This window comes from Saccostrea echinata, unplaced genomic scaffold (genome assembly GCF_033153115.1).
Source record: "Saccostrea echinata isolate AGI-Se365-2 ecotype Australia unplaced genomic scaffold, CSIRO_AGI_Sech_v1 ptg000052l, whole genome shotgun sequence".
NCBI lineage: Eukaryota > Metazoa > Mollusca > Bivalvia > Ostreida > Ostreidae > Saccostrea > Saccostrea echinata.
In genome coordinates, this window is record NW_026889801.1 from 6,696,705 (window position 1) to 6,711,729 (window position 15,025).

At 30.2% G+C, this 15,025-nt stretch overlaps 1 pseudogene; it reads right to left on the reverse strand.

The window, feature by feature from the left end:
* LOC133204313 (uncharacterized) overlaps positions 1 to 15,025 on the reverse strand; it is an 85,077-nt pseudogene that overhangs the window by 30,599 nt on the left and 39,453 nt on the right.

Here is a 15,025-nt window from a genome sequence, read left to right on the forward strand (position 1 = left end):
AAATATGAAACAGATGTGTCAGACTCTGTGGTATCTTTTATCTCAAGCTCACCGGGTCATCGTGTCGACATAAGAATGGAAATAGCCATTGTTTATTGACAATACGTCGTCGATATATCTAAATGTCGAGATGAAGGCCACAGCAAGCGTTTTCTTGTTTTCCCATAAAAGATTTTGAGCAAATTCTGCTTCATATGAATACAAAAATAGGTCTGCTACAGTCTCTGAAACGTTCTGCTTTCCCATTTTTCCGTTCGCTCACCGTTCGTTCACCGTGCGTTAACCGTTCCCTCTCCGTTCACAGTTTTGCGTTCTGCGATCACCGTGCGCTCGCGTTCACCGTTCAAATAGCCTTTAGGGTTCTCTCTCCGTTTGTTCACTTTGCGTTCACCTTGCGTTCAGCGTTCACTTATCGTTCAGTCTTCAGTGTCATTCGAAACTCCGATATGAAAGGACTTATGTTTTTGTAAGTAAGGATTTACGGGTTTCTTAATTTAATAATTAACATATCGTGTGTAAAGAATCGTTACCTCATTGGAAAAAAATATCCACAATATTCTAACATTATTTTTTTTTATTATTCTAACTTTGCTGTAAGGTTATTTATTAATCTACTCTGGGAAATAAATATTGTTATAAGTATGTACCTACATGTATGTAGAACGATGCTGAAAAATTAAGTTGAAATACGGGCGATATATAGATACTACACGCACTGCAACATTTTGTTGTTATGATATAGACGACAAATCGTTAATGGAGAGATAATTATCCAAGTTCATTTAGTTACAAACTGCAGCAAAATAACGAAAATATTTATTTCTAACAATGCAGCAAATTAAAATTAAGAAAATATTTATTGCTATTCAAACACATTTTTTTTTCAATTACTACAGAAATACATAATAGAACTAGTTCTGAGAATTATGCATAGTCCTGCGGATATCTTGTTAATTAAATATCTTTGGAGCGAATTAAATTGATAGTGTGGTTATAAAAAAAAAAATATTTATTTTAAATGTAATACACTACAGATTTCCTCTACTATAATAATATGAAGTCTATAGGTATAGACAAAATAAATTCTTCCTTCACTGTAACTTTATATGTTTGCCATTCGATATGATTAAGAACTCCCCCCCCCCTTTTCCCCTCCTAAATCGGTTACTTAGTCAGCATTTCCAGTATATTTTATAAACATTTAAAAAGGAGTTAATATGTTTTGTACCACAAAATTTTCACCAAAAAAAAAAAAAAAAATGCATCTAAAAAAAAGTCAATAAACAATAGTAGTTCAAAATATACACTGACAGAAAGTATGTTTCAAATTGAAGTGTTAATGCTCAATGTATTCTAATTATTTATTTATTTAGAAATGTTGGAATCAAATCTAGAAATGATAAAAAATAAATAAATAAATAAATAAAACTTATCACTTCGTCTTCGGTGTGACGAGACTTTCACACCTGCACAGTGTCGAATGATTTTGATTGACAGGACAAGCACGTGGACTTTGTGTGAACATGAAGCAGGAAAATAAGAACCTATTATCACTGTCAATTAAATGAATTTGTTAATAAAAAAAATGGCTACTTTCACTGCTTGACATATTTAAAAAAAAAAATTAAGAATTTTTGTTTGACACAAGTACAAACATTTGGGGAAGGGGGGGGGGGGAGGGGCTAAAACGGAATCTCTCTTTCTCCCTCATTTGCCTGTTAATAAAAATTATGACAGCTATATACCTCAATATCAAGTTCTGAAATTTTAATCTATAACAAATAATATGAATATGTATGCCTCTTTGTTTAACCTTGTCCGAGTATAATCACGGGGAAATGTCTACAGGTATATGTACATGTAGAAGTTTGCTTAATAAATCATCATAAAAAATAGAAATGACACATAAAAATATTATTGCATTAAAAATCTAAAATGCGAGTGTATTTATGTAGTACGTTCACAGACCTTTGTTAATTTTTTTATTATTATTATTATTATTATTATATATATATATATATATATATATATATATATATATATATATATATATATATATATATATATATATATATATATATATATATAATAAGAATAAGAATAATAATAAAGAAAGGATTACGAAAGTTTATAAATTAATTTCATATTTGTCCTTTAGACTGCTTGTAAATAATAGAACTGTATTATAATGCATAGTCATTGCATAGCTAGGATACAGTGGAGTAAAAAAAAATCGTTCCAGCAATCCTGTCATATTTTCAATTTTAGGATACTTATAAATACAATTTTCTACAGTGTAAATGGCAGAATAAGCAGGAAGCGGGTTGGGGCGGTCTGGACCCTATGGATTTACGGGATAGGAAGAAAAGACCAAATCCCTAAACTCTTTCAGAAATTAAGCAATAACTTTCATATATATTTAAAAAAAAAACAGCTTATCTACAAACAATGTCTTCCCACTCCACCCACCCCCAAACACGAGAAATATATAGGTTTTTTGGATAACTTTTTGTGGTATAGACCACTCACTCCTCCGTTAGAAATATTTCCTGGAAATTGAAAATGTTTTTACAAACCTTTATATATATATACACGTCTTTGTAAAGTACATGTACATATTAATTTGTATATACAGAAAATTTAAATTAAATATAATATGAAGTTATAATGTGTTATGTGTTTTTCATATCCTTTCTTCAAAACAGATGACTATTTTTGCATTTCTAATTAATCATAGTAAACGTTATGAAGTATGAGATTTAAGATCAATACACCTAGGAAGGGGTATCGCCCTCTTTCAGCCACCCTCAATGAGTTTCTATATAGTACTCATTACCTTCACCTGTTCTATTGCGCCTACAGATTTACTTTTTTAGAAAACATAGTATGTTATTTTCTCGCATAATCACCAGTGTTATATAGACCTGTCCAGTGTGAGACAGCAGTGTGAGATTTTTCTGTCTTACATTATGTATTACTACGCTGTGAAGGGTAACGTAAACATTCTGTCTTATATAATTCTTGTAACAATTTTTTTTTAAAAAATCACATATTTTAAAATGTTGTTGTTTAATTTATTTAATCAAACGTATTTTCATTCAAAAGATTGTCGTATTTTCACTTTCTAAAATTACACTCTCTGTAGGTCGCGGAAGGATTCTTCTAAAATGTTATGCTTTCATTTTTTTTAAAATCCAGTTTATATAATTCAGAATGATTTAAGAGGACTGAAATTTATTTTCTGAGTTTATACATAAAGTGTAAACCATTTTCAGGTACGATTTCTTTGATGGTGTATTCAGATTTTTAATTGGATGCTAAATTAAAAATATTAATTTTTCAATGGTGATGGAATGGCGTTATTTTGGATAAAATAATGCGAGAAAAATAATCATTCATTACATACTCGTGTGGGATAGTAAAATTCCAACTCGGGGCCAAGATGCACTGTCTAGGACTCGGCAAAGCCTCGTCCTAGACCTTGAATTTTGTCCCCTTGGTGGAATTTCACTATCCCGCACTCGTAGTAATGAATGATTCTATTAATCTATTATGTTCTTATATTACAAAATGCTGAACTGTGATGTTAATCTAATGTCAATATGTACAAGGTTTATTTTCAAATGTTTATATACTATATATCATAACTGCTAAATATTGTAAAATAATTATATTATTCTAGAATTTGTATTGTACTACTTTATAAAATTATTGACTTTTGATGATGTTACTCGTAACTATGCGGTTTTTTGTGACCGCAGAGTTGGATTAAATATGTCCAGCTAGGGAAAATGACTACTGTAATTCAATTTCATACAAAGATATTTTTTCAAAAAAAGAACAAAAATGGACAGAATTTTTTTTATTTCAAGGAAAAAGATAAAATATTTTTTTTTCCGAATATAGAAAAGAGATTCTTTGATCAAACTGGAATAAGTCTAGCCTTTAGCCCGATTTTAATTGATGACATCGCCAACTTTCTTGTTGCTTTCCTCTCGCACAAGGGCACTATATGTATCGTATTTATCCACGTCAAGATGTGTGCAGTTGGCCTTTCCATTCTGAGAAACAAGGACCTTTGTTCTATATTCCGTCTTTCCTTCTGTTGGAAGATCTCTTTTCTTGAAGGAAAGTGCAAATGGAGTGGACAAGTTTGACTGGAACTTTCCCTGCCTATATAAGCCCAAAACCATTTCTTGAACGTCGCTATCAGCATCTGTGATTTGACTAAAACTCATTTTGTCTTCCTGCAATAATAATATGAAAATGTTAAAAAAAAATTACACACTGTTTTCAAATTAAAGGTTCTCTTTCAAATCAAAGGTTAATATTATATTCTTAATAAAAACGGCTCCCTATTTTGTGCAAGGTGAAACTGGTGAAAATGTAACACGAAGTCTCTTTCGTTGAAAATAAAAGCAATTCACAAGGTTAATACGTAAATTATAGAACAAAGAAATAAAAATTAACAAAGAGTTACTAGCACTATTTTATATTCCGTGGACGAACTATTTTAGTATTTGTTAAACATTTTTTGTTAAGGACGATACAAAAACCTATTCTTATTAAATAATTGTAAGTAAACGAAAGATTTTGATCTGAGAAAAATAGTCATTTAAAAGTCTTTTTATTTTATGTATTCCTTTATACTAGTAACTATATAGTGTCTTCATATTGTGCAGCAATTTTTTAATTAGAAATTAAGGATTTTTCAAAAGATGTCGACAGAGAAATTTTGCTCTCTGTAGTGTGTTTATGAAATATTGCTGCCCTGTGTTTGTCTTTCGTTCTGTTCGTAATTAAGAATTGAAGTCTTAAATAGCACACCATGTGAAACTTTTGGAGATATAAAGGAGTCTGTACTACTATCTGCAACAAAAAAAAAAAAAAAAGAAGATTTTCCAACAACTAAAATATCTACTATTCTTCCAGGAAGGTAAAGCATCCGTACACGTTTATAACTTTTAATATTTTTGTCATTTCGTGTTTCACTGATAAGGTATGGTTTTAAATTATAAAACTTGAGTTGTCTAATCAGGTTTTATATCTATTTAAGAGAGACATATATCACCACAGAAGAATTGCTCCATAAAAACATGATGTGTGTATTAATGATAAAACAATGTAAAAATATCATCGACTTTAAATCTTATATTTTTGTTTTACCCTATAAAATGTTTATAAAGAGGAAAAAAAAACAATCAAAAGTTACATTATTAATAATCAGTTCAAATGCAGATAATGACATCATTATTCATGAACAAACCTCAAATGAATGATTTAATATAACTGTGATGATCTTAATATAAAAACAAAAGCAAATGGACACAAAAAAATATGCTTACTATCAAAAATTGTATGACAATGTTTATAATGATGAAAACAACCATACCTTGTCAGTGTGCAATTCCCACAATTTAACAAGTTCTGCAAATTTTGATTTGTATTTAAACTATACTGCCAGATTCTTATATATAGGGATGAAAAAGGGAGCGCATCATTCTTGTGGTTACAAATTAATGTTTTTGTGGTGCAATGAATAATGCATTAAATTAAGGAGATTTTAATCCGTGGGTTGTCCAAAAAATTGTAGACAAACTGAGTTTTCTAGGAACCCGATGTTTTAAATTAATGCAGCTTTGTAAATTAATTTATCTTTTAAACACTCAAGACCTAATAGACAATTATTGGGTATTTTCATCGAAGAACTATTTGTTATCAAATATATATTTAAATTCAATGCCTTATTGATGACGTCGCCAACTTTCTTGTTGCTTTCCTTTCGCACAAGGGCACTATATGTATCGTATTTATCCACGACAAGATGTGTGCAGTTAGCCGTTCCATTCTGAGAAACAAGGACCTTTATTCTATATTCCGTCTTTCCTTCTGTTGGAATATCTCTTTTCATGAAGGAAAGTGCAAATGGAGTGGACAAATTTGACTCAAACTTTCCCTGCCTATATAAGCCCAAAACCATTTCTTGAACGTTGCTATCAGCATCTGTGATTTGACTAAAACTCATTTTGTCTTCCTGCAATAATAATATAAAAATGTTAAAAAATTACACCCTCATTTCAAATCAAAGTTTCTCTTTCAAATCAAAGGTAAGTATTATATTCTTAATAAAAACGGCTTCCTATTTTGTGCAAGGTGATACTGGTGAAAATGTAACACGAAGTCTCTATCGTTGAAAAAAAAAGCAATCCACAGGGTAAGTACGTAAATTATGGAACAAAGAAATAGAAATTAACAAAGAGTCACTAGCACTATTTTATATTCCGTGGACGAACTATTTTAGTATTTGTTAAACATTTTTTGTTAAGGACGATACAAAAACCTATTCTTATTAAAGAATTGTAAGTAAACGAAAGATTTTGATCTGAGAAAAATAGTCATTTAAAAGTTTTTTTTTATTTTATATATTCCTTTATACTAGTAACTATATAGTGTCGTCATATTGTGCAGGAATTTTTAACGAGAAATTAAGGATTTTTCAAAAGATGTCGCCATAGAAATTTTGCGCTCTATAGTGTGTTTATGAAATTCTGATGCCCTGTGTTTGTCTTTCGTTCTGTCCGTAATTAGGAAAAGCAGATAATTGTTCATGAACAAAACTCAAATGAATGATTTAATATAACTGTGATGATCTTAATATAAAAACAAAAGCAAATGGACACAAAAAATATGCTTACTATCAAGAATTGTATGATAATGTTAATAATGATGAAAACAACCATACCTTGTCAGTGTGCAATTCCCACAATTTAACAAGTTCTGGAAATTTTGATCTGTATTTAAACTGTACTGTCAGATTCTTATATATAGGGATGAAAAAGGGAGCGCATCATTCTTGTGGTTACGAATTATGTTTTTGTGGTGCAATGAATAATGCATTAAATTAAGGAGATTTTATTCCGTGGGTTGTCCAAAGAATTGTAGACAAACTGAGTTTTCTAGGAACCCGGTGTTTTAAATTAATGCAGCTTTGTAAATTAATTTATCTTTTAAACAAACAATACCTAAAGGTATTTTCACCGAAGAACTATTTGTTATAGAAGACATATTTAAATTCAATGCCTGAAGTTAAAAGGCTGCACTGTATCTAAGAATCACTGAAAAATAGGTATTTGATAATTTTAGTACGTGTCTGTGAAAAAAAAAAAAAAAAAAAAAAAAAAAAAAAAAAAAAAAAACATGAAAAAGATCATAAATGAAAGTTCTGAGAATTTGATGATTTTCATAGTTTTCTCTTGCACATGAACAATGTATGCAAAATAAAAAAAAAATGTTTTGGTTTATGGTAACCATGGAAACACTGGAAAAGACATTTCCTAGCAACCAACAATTTTTAACTTGGGTGGATAAAAATATTCTTATGTTTCAGGCTTTAAAATATATGTTAGCGGTAACAGAAATACTTTTATTTGCTGTTAATCTTAAGAAAACCATCCTCAGAATCTTCGTTTCTCAATGCAAAATATAGAAATTATATCTGAATATATATCAATGATATACATGGAAATATATGTACATGTTTTTCGTCTATTGCTGACTCAATATTTTCCTTGATTTTGGAATAATTCAAAGTCTTTTTTTTTTTCAAAAGATGATCCAATACAGACGAAATTTGTATTTTAAATAAAAGAATTTTTTTTCTCTTTTGTAATCTTAATCAGAAGCGTATATTTTTTTTTAATATTCCACCCGTTGTATCAACAAAATTGATTTTGGTAAATGAGAAGAGGAAAGATATATAATTTTGAAATATAAAATATACTTTGTCTCTGATTTTAGCAATCAGCCCTATTCATACAGAAAAAAAAATCATACGGTATAATAATTATTTTTATTAATTACAATTTCACTAGTTTTAAGTTTAATTCTATAAACGTTTACCTGCAATTTGACACGAGTGAATACCTTAAATTATATTCAAAATTACATAATCTAGAAATAAAATTGATAACCGTATTTATTGAAACAAAAATATTTGCAGTATGAAGATCGGAATTAGTGTCATTGTTGACCAGCATGGTCAGTGATGTGTAACACTGATATGCAAATACCATGCATTAATTTTCTGTTAAGGAGTTTGAATCCTTTTATCAAAAGTATTGAGAAATTTTGATCAAGAATATTTATAGAATCTGGTGTAATTACGTCTAACAAATAAATCAATTTTTTCAAAGTTTTTCCTCTAATATTTTTTATCTAAATATAGTATGGGAACAAGGACAGTCTTTTTTCGTCTTGAACACAAAATTTGGCGTTTTGCTTGCTCAAAGGTATGCCAATAATTTTGGTGGAACTTTTTGTGGCGGACACACAGTTCCATGGTGTTGTAAAAGAAAGAAAATTCATTTTTAATCGACGTTTAAAAGAGTTTAATTTCAATCAATACAAGATGAAACATACATTGTTAAACAACATATAGATTAAAGTTAAGTTTTTCGTTTAATGCTAATGCACACATATGTATATTTATCGATTAAAACTTCAGCGGATTACTTCAAAACCGCTTAAATAAGCCCAATAAGCACCCCGCTAAAAATTCCCGCTATACCGTAATAGGAGAAACCTGATTAATTAAGAGCTAAGAAATATTAATATATAAGAAATATTAAGGATAGGTACCGGTATTTTGATAATGAACTTATACATTACAGGTGAAAGTTACATATAATAAGCCTAAAATAGACAGAAACACTGGCGACAGCCAGGTGTAAAAATCCCAATTTTGGCTCAATGGTAATAAGAAATTCAAAATTTTAGCTAAGTCGTAAAATTTCATAATACATTAGGTTTACTTGCTCATCTCTAAAAGCAATCGCAACTTCTTGGGCCTTTTCGACCAGCGAAAGTATTACCTAGGCATCAATGACACCTCCCTTTTCATGAAAATTGATATAAATGTAGATAGACCTCTTTCTGTAGAGTTTAGAGTTTACAATTATATAATGTAAAGATATAATATCAAATATACCTCAGACATTTACAATTTAAACCCCCTCCCAATCGTATATATCCGTTTTCATATTATGTCTTCATATTGTGCAGCAATTATCTCATCAGAAATGAAGGATTTTTCAAAAGATGTCGCCAGACAAATTTTGTTCTCTATAGTGCGTTTATAAAATTTTGATGCCCTGCGTTTGTCTTTCATTCCTGCCGTAGTTAAGAACTGAAGCCTCAAATTAGCACACCTTATGAAACTTTTAAAGATATAAAAGGAGTCTCTACTACAATATGCAAAAATATATTTCCAACAGCTGAAGTATCTACTACTCTTCCTGGAAGGTAAAAGATCCGTACAGGGTTATGACTTTTAATATTTTTATCATTTACTGTTTCACTGATAAGGTATGTTTTCATATTATGAAACAGTTGTCTAATGATTTTTTTTTACCTATATAAGAGAGACATGTATTGCCAGACAAGCACTGGTCCATAAAAACGTGATGTCATAATTAATATATTTACGAAAAAGATAAAACAATATAAAAATATCATCGACTTTAAACCTCATATTTTTGTGTTGCCTTAAAAATGCTTATTAGGAGGAAAAAAAGATCAAAAGTTAAATTATTAATAATAAGTTCAAATGCAGATAATGATATTATTAATCATGAATGAAATTCAAATAAATGATATAATACAACTGTGCTTGTATCCACAATTTACCAAGTTCTTCCAATTTTGGGTTATATTTAAGCTATACTCTCAAATTCTTATATATAGGGATGAAAAAGAAAGCGCATCATTCTTGTGCTTACAACTTATGTTTTTGCGTTGCAATGAATAATGCATTTAATTACGGAGATTTTAATCCGTGGGTTGTCCAAAGATTTGTAGACAAACTTAGTTTTCTAGGAACCCGGTGTTTTACATTAATGAAACAATCAACACTTAATAGACAATTAATGGGTACTTTTACCCAAGAACTATTTGTTATAAATGATATTAATTCAAAGCCTGAAGCTAAAAGGCTGCACTGTGTCTAAGAATCAATGAAAATATCTGTATTTACATGTAATAATTTTAGTACAGGTCTGTGAAAAAATTTTGGAAAAGGTGATATATGAAAGTTCTCAGAATTTTCTGATTTTCCACACACAGTTTTCTTTTGCAAATGAACCATGTATGCAAAATAAAAAAAAATGATTATGTTAATGGTAACCGTGGAAACACTGGTAAAGACATTTCTCTGGCAACCAGCCAATTTTTAAATTTAGTGGATAAAAATACTCTAATCTTTCAGGCTATGAATTAAGGTCAGACAATACGTTCCTCAAATATCTGTTTTTCTTCGTAATGTAGGAAAAATATTCAAAATTTTAATTACCATATGTTTTCTAAACCAGTTTCTTATCGTCTTTAAAAATCCAAACACTAAAAAAAAATGATATTGGCAAATTATTATTTTTTTTTTTTACAAAAGGATTATATAAGAAAAACTACCCTCTGGTATCTTGTACAAATACCTAGTAAGGTACCTCAATTTTTTGTGAGTAAACATGTTACAGTAGCAATACCTCAAAGACAAAATCTTGGAAAAAAATATATATTATTTAGGAACGTACCGTCTGTCCTTAAATGTAAACGATAAAAGAAATCCTTTTCTTCGCTGTTATTTTTAAACATCAATTCTCTGTAAGGACCAAAAGTACTTGGCCACGCACTATCATGGAATTTTATTTTATCATTATAATATTAGTATCCTATATATATATAAAGACTATTGATTGGTAAATTTTGGACAGTACCTTCTTAGTTTGGTTTCCATTGCAACGGCTTTGAAGTATTTTGCTATGGCAAAAATGACCTGATTGTCATCACCATGTAAAATAAATCCGTGGTTCCTAAATGTAAGAAAGTTATGGGTTTCATTTTATAGCTAAGTAACAAAAGTTTCTGTGAATCTGAATTTTATTCAATTAACTCAAGGTTTTTAATATGATACAGATCAATATACATGAATTCGTCATAAAAATGAATACAAAGGTGCCTATTTCTTGATATGCATATAATTTTTTGCAGGGAATTGAAACTTTGAAAAATTATCTTTTTAGTAAGATCGAACTTAGATCTAAAACATGCAAAAAGATTGAGGTGGGGAAATCAGTTAAAAGTCATATTTCAATCCTCTCAAATGATAACTTTTCCTAAAAATTAACCATAAGTTATTTCCCTTTGCTGGCTCTTTTGCACTGAAGACAAAAAAATTAAACTGGTGTTATTTCCCTTTGTTGACTCTCCTGTATTGAAGTCTAAAGAATTTTATAGGAACATTTGGCAAAAACAGACGCCAGAAAAATAATCATGAACAATAACAGAAAAATGATGTGTTTTTCAAAATTTTAAAATGGAATTCAGTTGTGAATGACAAAGTAAGTCATCAATCAATTGATGAAAATGAAGTAGACACTGCTTTCTTAGCATTCAACGTGATAATTATGTACGGATCTTTATTAGGCCCTAATAATTTTAAGTCAAATCACGGGCACTGGAAGTTAATGTAAATATATGGTATGTGCATGTATAAAAAAGGATTTTATAGATGCACACACCATATATTACATACTATATATTTAATATTAACTTCCAGTGCCCGTGAGTCAAATTCACTTTGCGAAATATTGAAACAAAATTTATGAAGTCTGACTTTCATTCCCAACATGTAAGATTCCATCTTTTCTAAAAACCCATGAGAAAAATGCACGATGCAATTGGAGCAAAACAAAAAGCAGAAGACACAGCAATCAGTGGAAATGGTTAGAACTACCCTAGACATAGGTATAAAATCTAATGTTTTCAAATATATAAATATATATATTATATAAAAACTATACGTAAGAAGCTTTTTCAAATAAATTGACATAATGTTTAAATTAAATATTCTTTTTTATATAATAAACTTAATTGTTATATTTTCAAAGATTACCATGTTAGCAGCAGGCCCGTAGTAATGCTTTAAAAGTGAGGTGGCCAGCTTCTCAAAAAAAAAAAATCTGACAAGCAAAAAAAAAAAAAAAAAACTTACACTGACCAAAAGTGTGTGTGTGTGTGTGTGTGTGGGGGGGGGGGGTGAGGGAGGGCAGGGGGGCAATATTCAAAATTATCTAACAAGCAAAGTATGTAAATCTAATTTACTGTCCCATTCCTGGAATTTGCCTGTGCTCGACCTTGCAACATCAAAAAGTGCGCAGCACAGTTAAGGCTGCAGTAAGGAGGCGGGGCCTATTTTGTACGGGAAATGCTTACTATGACATCACACAAAAATATAAGTTCTTCAAATTACCACAAAATGAAATGATTTGCTTTTTTTAAACTGTTGGATAGCTTTAAACTACATAAATACTAATTATTGCATGCATTTTTGTTGTTGGTTAAATCCCACAAAGCAATATATAAAGAATTCACTGATCGCAATGCACTTATCAATGTGACATCATATCGTAAAAGTTGACGCAGTTTGTATGCAGTGAGATGCGGATCAAGCCATGTTTTATTCATGAAAATGTATTTTGTAATTAAATAAAATATTATTTGCATATATATAAGAGGCCTTTAACTTGGATGCGATGTCTATTTTACGATTTTATTTTTATACTTCCCGTACATTCCCTAGACAAGCGATACTGCCGTATGCAGATTCATGGAAGGGTAATAGAAGGGCCATAATAAATCGATATATTGCAAGGGCATACCCTCAATGAATTATGACAAGCTTTTACACATAAACTCAAGAAGTATGAAGATATTTGAAAAGTGCTGCGAACCTGTTGAAATCTCGCAAATGAATCGATTATATCTATATTTAATATACTTGACCAGCAAAATATTCAACATACGGTCTAACAAATGTAATTTTAGCAATTAGGTAGTAGAATCTAAATAGGTTCGCAGCACTTTTCACAAACTACAAAGAGTGTTGAAAATAATTATACATTAAACTTTGATTTTTAACTTGGTTATGCCCTTGCAATATTGGAATTTATAGATGGCCTCATAACTTCAGGTATATTTGCTAAAAATCACGTGACTGCCACATCACGTGACAAGTCTAAATAAGAAATCTAATAATCCTCAGCATGTAGTTGTCAACAACATTGCATTTGTCCGATAATAGTAAAGGCTTAAAAAGAATCTCCCGTCCTTGTAAAGAATGTATCTAAAAAATTCGCTGATATTTCCATTTGGCACCTTAACTGTACTGCGTGGGGGGGGGGGGGGGGGGGGGAGAGACAGCATCTAAGAGAAACTTTACAATAGCAAACACTATACTCAGAAAAAGCTGGGGACCACCCCTGTCCCCCACCCCTCACGTTCTAAGGGCCTGAGCAGGACATTCCATATATATATATATATATATATATATATATATATATATATATATATTATTCAATATACACTGTATTTGCATTATAGGAAAATTGTGCTCGCTTCAGAAAACAACTTACTTTGGCAAATCATAACTAAAAAGTTTATCAAAAGGAGGAGAATATTATAGAGGACGTAAGTTTGTGTGCAATGAAAAATATACTCAAGGCAATTTAAAAAAAATATATTCTGAAACGCAAAAGAAACGCAACATTCTTTTTTAGGGGGAAATATTATATACAGTATGTAACTTTGTACTTAAAAGGAAATACATCATCATCTTTTTAAATATGGGTTATTTAACGGTTGAATGATTTTCAAACAAATACCGAAAGTTACCTTTGAGCCCGCTTAACAGAAATCAAAAATCGCATGTTTAACAAAACATTTGGCAATAATTTTGGGTTTTAAGGGTTTGTATCTGTTCATCATAGGTAATTCAGCAATATTCCGAAAAATAAATTCTCCTTTCTTTTCCAGAAGCAATGCCAAGGCTTCCTGGAAATGACTTAAATACGCATTTCCATTGCTCTAGCTGGAAATTCTCAAAAAAAAGCTGATGTTGAGTTGCACACTGAATTGTCGACGGATTTTTAAGTTATTTCCCGATCATGACAAGGAGCACACGGCGGGTGTGACCGGTCGGCAGGGGATGCTCACTCCTCCATGGCACCTGATCCCACCTCTGATGCTTTGGAGGTCCGTGTTTGCTCTGCTCCTATTTTGTATTGTTTAATGGACTATTGAGCTTAAATACTGTTCGTTATCTCCATACATTTCATTGCAGATGCAAATATGCACTACATCACTTCTCAACAGGTTTATACGTACCATTAGCATGAATAACAGTCCATGGACCGGAAGTCCAAGGGTTACTTCAATGCACTAAATCGGAAAATTCGACCTCATCATCTAAAAACAGGCACTTAAAAATGCCAAAGAATATTTTTTTGCTCAGATCTCGAGATTGATAAACCTAATGCATCGTAGAAATCAAGCTGCAATTGTTGTGCATGGCGGTTTTGCTCGCTGTAATTGAATGGTGGGGAGGAGGGTGTTTTGACAGTTATGTGTTACTTTCTAAAGTTAATAAATAATCATTCAACATTTTTATCATACCTCTGTTGTTTTTAAATCGAGTTTAACCTTATTGTATTCATTTTTGAAAATTATTAGATAAAAAATTCAAATATTTGTAGTTTACTCCTTGTTGCGTTTCGTTTGTCAGTATATATATATATATATATATATATATATATATATATATATATATATATATATATATATATATATATATATATATATATATATATATATATATATATATTAACATTGTTGTACACTTTAAAATCCGACTTGGCATAAAAAGTAGTAGGAGTGATGGGTAAAAAATAGAAACGGTCGACTTAACAGAAATACATAAAAATTGTTTAGCCTAAAAAGAAGTCATATATTCAGATTCGCAGTAAAAGAACAAAACATCTTTAACTGTAGCTACAAATACACACTGTAATGAGATATAAAAATAATATACCCATGTGTATGTATGTATTCATGATTGAGATAAAGAATGAATTTCTTCTATTTGAAAAAAAAAATATTTTAAACATATTTTAGATATACTGGTACTTTGAAATATTTT